The sequence below is a fragment of the Arachis stenosperma genome, chromosome 3 (assembly GCF_014773155.1).
Source record: "Arachis stenosperma cultivar V10309 chromosome 3, arast.V10309.gnm1.PFL2, whole genome shotgun sequence".
Taxonomy (NCBI): domain Eukaryota; kingdom Viridiplantae; phylum Streptophyta; class Magnoliopsida; order Fabales; family Fabaceae; genus Arachis; species Arachis stenosperma.
Window position 1 is genome coordinate 45074804 of NC_080379.1, and position 8690 is coordinate 45083493.

The 8690-nt window shown below is 37.4% G+C and overlaps 1 non-coding gene across 1 annotated transcript; it reads right to left on the reverse strand.

Moving 5' to 3' along the window:
• Positions 1-6281: 6281 nt before the first annotated feature.
• On the reverse strand, positions 6282-6385 carry LOC130972680 (small nucleolar RNA R71). Its single transcript, XR_009083844.1, has one exon. It is a non-coding gene; the product is annotated as a small nucleolar RNA R71 (small nucleolar RNA).
• Positions 6386-8690: the final 2305 nt, after the last annotated feature.

Below are 8690 nucleotides of genomic sequence, written 5' to 3' on the forward strand. Positions count from 1 at the left end.
CAAAGGAATGAAGAGAAAAGCATGCAAAGTGGAAAACTCATGGAAAATTAAGGATTTGGAGTGCACCATCGACGTGTACCCGCAACAGACGCGCACGCGTGGAGATGAAGTCGCATGGCGACGCGTGAGAGGAAAATGCCAAGCGACGTGTACGCATGACCCCAAGTGTCTCTCTTTATTAATTGTCTTTTTTAATTGCTTGCTTTATTCTCTTGCCATTTATCTTTCTTGCACTTTCACCAAATCAAACCCCCGTGTTCCTTCATCACCAATAATTGACCACTTCATTGCAATTTCTTGTGAGACGACCCGAGGTTTAAATACTTCGATTAATTCTTATTGGGGTTTGTACTTGTGACAACCAAAATATTTTAAATTTGATGTGAGAGTTATTAGTTGGTTTGGAGCTATGCTTACAATGAAGTTCTTATTTCTATGAGAGAAATTCTAGACCGACAATAACTCTCCTATCAAGCTCTCCCCCATGGATATTTTATTTTGATTGGTTATGATTTTGAGCTTAAGGATGCGCGCTCGCAGGGACTGTCCAGTGGTTAGCTACCAGGACATGTCGGGTTGGCTATGTAATCGACAGATGATATCATCAGCCATAGGGCAGGAATTCATCATTTGCATATGTTTGACTTGTTTGGGTTTGCCTATTTAATTTGGATTTCTAAATTGTACATATATGCTATGCTATCTGGTTAAATGCTACTTGCTTTACTTATACTTTGATTGTGTATTACTTGTCTGTATTGCTTGTATTTGTACAACTGAGATGTCCCTCATGCTGGTGTTGGTTGACGCTCAGGGCTGTTTTTGTTGAAATGAAATAATGATATGATTAATTTAAAATGATGATTATTGAATGAGGTAATTTGAGTTTCCTGGGTAGACGCAGTGAAGTGATTTCACTTGCTCCAGGTAGAAAATGAGATAATTTGAACTCTCTGGGTAGACGCAGTGAAGTGATTTCACTTGCTCCAGGTGAGGATATGAGGTAATGATATTAAATTGCTGAGACAGAACAGCTGGGGATGGTTTTGTTTATAATTCTGAATGTAAATTGTCGAAGAGTTAGAAAGTTGGGAAGCATGGAGAATATAAATTAGATTTAGCATTCCTTTATGACAGTTGCCTATTTATGGATTAGCGAGAACATAGGATGAGTAATTGATGAAATGAAGCTTAGGATGCTTAGTGAGTTTTTATTACAATGCATTGTATTTATTTGGCACTTTTACCGTACTGGGAACCCATGGGTCGGGGGTTCTCATTCCGTATATATCTCTTGTTTTTCAGATGCAAGTCCAGGTGCTCAGTAGTGAGCTGTGGTTTGTCTGAAAGACGGCGAAAACCTCTAAGATCTCTTATTTACTTTTGCTTAGATTCTCTCCACTTTTGTTTTTAAAGAACTCATGCTATGTATTTAATCTTTTTGAAAACTTGCCTATAGAGGCCCTTGTGTATCATTTGGGAGAGATTAGGAGATATGGTAGTCAAACTGTTTTTATACTGTATCCTAGCCGGCCTAAACTTCATGGGTCGTGACTAGTGGCTATTTACTTATGTTATATATCTATATACTATCCTTTTCTTATTCTCCTTAATGCATTTATCCTTATAATGCCTTCAACTTCACGCTTTATCTTCTTTTGTCGAAATGTGAGTGTTACGAATTTGTGATTTTATATTTACTCTTTTCAGACTTCTCGTTTAATACTCCTTTCAATTTTACTTATAATTATGTATTAAAAATCCCCCTTAAGAGTTGTACCACCTTATTATCATTGACTTATGACTCGAGCATAAGAATTTGAATATTAGGGTGTTACACATTAAGGCATTTATCATGACTTAATGGAGATATGAAACATGAAAACTACCCTAATATATACATTCCGTTAATTCAATTATGTTCATTCAAAAATCACAAGAATAATACTATTGCAAGCATAATAGTGTATAAGCCAAGAAATTTTACAAGAAGTCGCCTTTATCATTACAAATAGTATGGCATTTCAATTCGACCTTAATACGGTACCTATGGCAGAAGGTGCTGAAGAATTTGAACAATATACGGACTCATCCGATGAGATTGTTGTCAGTCAACTAATTTCCGAGAATATGGAAAACTGATGAGGTATTATAATAACCCGGTTTATTTTTTGTGTATTTTTTATGTGCATTTATACTCATATTGTACTATTTAGTGAACTGCCAATTTTAGCACTTTATGCATAACATTCGTAAAGTTCATCAAGTTCATGCTCTATGCAATCAATAAGTTCATATGAATAACATCCATAATTACATGAAGTTAACATCCACGTTAACATCCATAATGACACGAAATTAGCACTTAAAATTACAGTAATGTATTTTATTTGTTATACTCGATAGTGAAATTAGCTACTTTTCTTTAGTTAACTATTAGGTTAAGTTTTATTTGTTTTTTTCTTTTTTTTAGGTCATAAATCAAGCTATTGGTAACAAAGAGCTAGAGCTCGAGGAGGGAATGTGCTTCGGCATATTAGAAGATGCGCGTGCATATTATTACCGATATGCGGTAAATAAGGACTGGTTTTGTCGTCAAAATAAGAACCACCGGCTGGGTGACTAAAAACAGTCAGAAGGTGGTTATTACTCAGGCTTTGCATTGTAACAGAGATGAATACCGCACATCCCGTGTGAAGGAACCCAAAAGAAGGAAAATAGTGGCCTCAATAAACTGCAAACCCTGTTGCTATTTAGCATTAGATAAGATGACAGGGTAGTGGAGGATTTCTCGAGTAGAGGTATCCCACGTACACTCGCTTAATCTAAAGCTATCTGGAATGTTCTTAACAAACCGTCAGTTAAGTATGCATGTGAAGGACCTGATACAGCAAAACAGCCAAGCTGACATTAGATCGAGTAAGACATACCAGGCACTAGCCAATACCGCCGGTGGCCCTGCCAACCTCACCTTTACGGAGAAGGATGTTAGAAATTACATTAGTCGTTACTTACGCATTTTCGGGGATGAGACGGATCCAAAGGAGTTACTTAAGCACTTCTGATGAGCGGATATTTTATACGCTTTTTGGAGGTAATTTCATGTAGATTTTAGTATGTTTTAATTAGTTTTTAGTAGAATATTATTAGCTTTTAGGCAAAAATCACATTTCTGGACTTTACTATGAGTTTGTGTGTTTTTCTATGATTTCAGGTATTTTCTGACTGAAATTGAGGGAGCTGATGCCAAGGCATCTTAGGCTAGTTTCACTAGCATTTTTCTGTTAGTTTTAGTTGTTTTATGCATTTTCTTGAGCTTAAAGTAACCAAGAATGGTTAAATGAATAACAAAGTAATGAACCATCCAAACAATATGATTTTGATGCAAATTCCATGAGTTTTTAGTTATATTACTTGAATGCTATGAATGGAAGATTTCTCATAAAATTTTGCAAGACTTTGATGCAGTTGTTTGGATGATTTCAGGGAAGAAGAGGTTAGGCAAGGAAGCAACAAAATCAATAAAGGAAGCTTGAATATCACATGTGGAGTTTAAGTTCCAGTTTAAGCTTAAACTGGAACTTAAACTGCCAAGCCATATAATGCTGGGAACTATCAGTGGCGTTTAAGCTCCAGTTTAAGCTTAAACTGGAGCTTAAACGCCAAAATCATGAAAGCTGAGGAAAAGCTGAAAGTGGCGTTTAACCTCCAGTTTAACCTTAAACTGGAAGTTAAACGCCAGAAATGAGAAATGCACCAGGGAGCCATTTCCACGTTTAAGCTCCAGTTTAACCTTAAACTGGAGCTTAAACGTGTTCGACCATTCTCCTCCAGGGTTGCTTTCTTCATTTCCACGTTTAAGCTCCAGTTTAAGCTTAAACTGGAGCTTAAACGTGCTCGACCATTCCACACTCCAGGGTTTCTTTCTTCCATTTCCACGTTTAAGCTTCAGTTTAACCTTAAACTGAAGCTTAAACGTGTTCGACTACTTTACCCTCCAGGGTTGCTTTCTTCCATTTCCACGTTTAAGCTTCAGTTTAACCTTAAACTGAAGCTTAAACGTGCTTGAATTATACCACCTCCAGGAGTGTCCAACGTTTAAGTTGCAGTTTAAGCTTAAACTGCAACTTAAACGCCACTATTTGAAAAGGTTTCTGGGCCAAAGATATTGCAGTTTAAGTTAGCATTTGAGCACAAACATTAACTTAAACGTACTCTGGTATGAAACCCAATTGAATATCATGGTTTATGGGATTGGGCCTGAAGAATTGATGAGTCTGGAATTTCAATTTGTTGAGTCATGTGTCATTACTTGATTATCACTAAGTTGGCTCAATGAATGTTACAGAATTGGATCAGCAGCCTCATCAGGATTATGGATCATAAACCCAAAGCAAAAGAAAATCAGGGAAAGGCCTCAAAGCCCAAGAAACACAACAGAAGCTCAATTTAGAAAGTGTATAAATAGGATAGAATTTAAGTTAGTTAGGAACGGACTTTTGGATCATTTTTTCTAGTTTTCATACTTTTTGTAATTGAATTCAGAGCTATGACTCACTAAACCCCCTTTCATTGGGTTAGGGAGCTCTATTGTAATTCAATGAATCAATAACAGTTTTTATCTTCTTCTTCAATCTTTTCTCTTGAATTTTTGTTAGAAAGCTTCTCGATCTAATTCCATTGGTTAGTTGTCTTGGGAAAGAAACTATCCATAATTGGAATCCTTCGGAACCTTGGGAAAGGAATGGAGGATTCATGCTAGAGAAGCTTTCTCACAGTGAATTGGATTGGGGTTTGGATGGATATTGTGACATGTAATCCTACCAAATTGTGGTTCATGAAACTGTGTGGTATAATCAGTGATCGAGCATCATCTCTTCTTATGAACATTTAAACCAAGGGATTGGGAATTTGTTTGTTTTTAGAGAGAATTGGTGAGCCAAGGGATTGGGATCCAATCATATAAGATTGCCAAGCAAAATTCAATGAATGCATTGGTTGAGGAAGGGATAAAAATGTTTTGATTCGGAGATCTCAATATCTCCTGAAACCCAATGAATTCCCCATTTCTGATCTACCACTTTCTCTTTACATTCTGCAATTAAATTCATGCAATCACCCCGATCCCTTTTTAATTTCAGCAATTTAGCTTCTCGCTCTTTAATTCATGCAATTTAAGATTCCGCAATTTCAATTTCTTGCCATTTACGTCTCCCGCAAATTTTACATTCCGCAATTCTCATCTAAATCTTGATTCCGCTCAACTAGATCACACTTCTAATCCGAATTGCTCACTCAACCAATCCTTGTGGGATTCGACCTCACTCTATTGTGAGTTTTTACTTGATGATAACCGGTGCACTTGCCGGAAGGAATTTTTGCCGATCGTGCAATTTCCTAAAATCGTAGCATCAAGTTTATGGCGCCGTTGCCGGGGATTGGTTTTCGATTGACAATTCTCAAATTGGAAGTTAACTAGATTGAGCATTTTTCTTGTTTTGTTAATTCAGTTCAAGTTACTTGTTGAATTTTAATTTCTGCACTCTGTTACTTGCTTTCTTTCTTTATGCCTTTAAATTCAAGCAACTAACTCACTGACTCACTAACTATTTGAATTAATTCCTCAACTGCTCTAACCATACTCTTCCATTAACCAAGAGTATTTCACTTGTTTGTTGCCTGTGCTGTGTTCTTGTATGACAGGTAGGAGAGGAGAGACATCAAATCCTCCATATACTGAACCAGAGAGGACCCTTCATAAACTTAGAAGGGAAGCAAGAGGGAAGAGAGTACTGGGAGAAGAAGAATCTGAAGGAGAATCTGAGGACAATTTTGAGGAAGCTCTAGATCTCAACATGGATAGAGAAGTTCACAACCATGAGAGAGCTGATGGAAACAATGCCATTCCCGAGAGGAGGGTTCTTGGTTCATACATAAACCCAACCTCTGGGAATTGTGGTAGCAGCATTCAGAAACCACCCATTCAGGCCAACAATTTTGAACTCAAACCACAGCTAATATCACTGGTGGAGAATCATTGTTCATTTGGTGGGAGTGCTAATGAAGATCCAAACCAACATCTCACAAAATTCCTGAGAATTTGCGACACTGTGAAGTCCAATGGAGTCCAGGAAGATGCCTATAAACTGCTCTTGTTCCCATTTTCACTTAGGGACAAGGCAGCTAAGTGGCTGGAATCATTCCCAAGGGGGAGCCTAACAACCTGGGATGAGGTGGAAAGCAAGTTTCTGGCACGTTTCTACCCCCCACAAAAGGTCAATAGGCTTCGATCTGAGGTTCAGACTTTTAGACAACAAGATGGTGAAACTCTCTACGAGGCATGGGAGAGGTTCAAGGATTTGACAAGGAAATGCCCACCAGACATGTTCCATGACTGGGTGCAATTACATATTTTCTATGATGGACTTTCTTATGAATCAAGGAAGGCTGTAGACCATTCATCAGGGGGTTCATTGAACAGGAAAAAGACTGTGGAAGAAGCCATTGAAGTGATTGAGACAGTGGCTGAGAATGAGTACTACTATGCTTCAGAGAGACACAACACTAAGGGAGTCATGGAGCTGAACCATGTTGATACAATTCTAGCCCAAAACAAGGTGTTTGCCAAGCAACTAGCAGAGCTCACCAGGAAATTAGAAACAAATCAAGTGGCTGCAATACACACACAAGATCAAGAGGAGGTAAGCACTGAAGGAGGTGATTGGGAAGAGGCCAACTATGTAAGAAATCAACAAAGGCAACCATATGATCCACATTCCAACACTTACAACCCAGGCTGGAAAAACCACCCAAACTTTGGGTGGGGAAACCAGCAAACCCAACCACAAAACCACAAACCTTACAACCCCAACCAACATAATAATTCCACATACCAAAACTCCAACCAAAGATCATACCAAGCCACACAAAACACTTACTCCCAACCACCATATCATGGCCAAAATAATCAACCTGCCCAACCTAATCTGAACCAACAATTTCAAGATCAATTAAACAGGATAGAAGGAATGCTTGCAAACATGGGTCAGGACATAAGTGAGTTGAAAAGCTTTAGGGATGATGTGAGATCTACCTTAAGGAACCATGGTGAAAAACTCAAGAGGATGGAGTCTCGAGTAGGAGAGCTATCTCAACAGGCCCCCAAGTCAACTGCAGTGTTCCCTAGTGACACAGAAAAGAATCCTAAAGGGGAACAAAAGGGAGTGAGATGGGAAGAATGCAAGGCCATCACCATATTGAAGGAAGTCTCAGAAGAAGAAGGAATCAGACCCTCAGAACAGGAGCCAGAAATCTTGAAGGAAGGTATGGAAGAAGCTAAGCAGGAAAGTGAAACTGAGCAAGCCAAGGAACTGCAAAATAAAGGCATGCTAGAAACATACCAACCAAAAGCACCATTTCCTCAGAGGTTAGGAGGAGGTGAAAAAGGGAAAACATATTCAAGGTTTTTAGAGACATTTAAGTCTCTCCATATCAATATTCCCTTTCTTGAGATTCTCCAGCAGATGCCTACACATATAAAGTATTTGAAGGAATTGCTGAGCAAGAATTGAATGAGTATCTCTTAGATCCCTTAATCAGAATCTTCGTGGTATAAGCCGGATTGATGACGACATTCATGAGAATCCAGAAAGTCTAAACCGTGTGTGTGGTATTCCGAGTAGGATTCCGTGATTGAATGACTGTGACGAGCTTCAAACTCCTGGAGGCTGGGCGTTAGTGACAGACGCAAAAGAATCATTGGATTCTATTCCAACCTGATTGAGAACCGACAGATGATTAGCCGTGCTGTGATAGAGCATTTGGACCATTTTTACTGAGAGGATGGGAAGTAGCCATTGACAACGGTGAGACCCTACATAGAGCTTGCCATGGAAGGAACCTTGCATTATGCTATTGAGTTGAATATTACATTGCATGAATTCAGAGGATAAAGCATCTCCAAAACCCCAACACATTCTCCATTACTGCACAACAAGTAATTAATTCACGCTCTTTTATTTTTCTAATAATTCAAACTGATAATTTTAATTGATATCCTGACTAAGAATAATAAAATAAACATAGCTTGCTTCAAACCAATAATCTCCGTGGGATCGACCCTTACTCACACTACAAGAAAATGAAACATTTGTAACAAAAAATATTGTTACAAAACGTCGAAATTTTGAAACAAAAGTTTTTTGTAACAAAAAAAAGGTCCATTGCAGTAAGTCCCGTTACAAAAAGTTTTTGTAACGAAAAATGAAACTGTTACAATTCAATACCATATTTCGTAACAATTTTTTCTGATACAAAAAACCAGAAACCGTTACAAAAGTGGTAACAAATTTTGATCTTGAAGGGATTTTTGGTAACAATATATTTTTTCCTATCATAAAATTTTGTTACAAAATATAACTTGATTTTGTAACATTTTTTTTTCTTTAGTTACAAAACACTATTTATTTTGTAATTATTTTTTTAATTAATATATTAACTAATTTACTCAGCAAATCAGCATTCATATAATATATAATAACATAGATAGTTCAAATATCTTTCATTTAACTAAGATTGTTTTATAAATCTTCAACATATAAACTTTAAAGTACAAACTAACAAGATACATTGGAGAACCCTAATGAACTAGATAGATACATAGGACAAGAAAAACAAGGAATTATAAATCT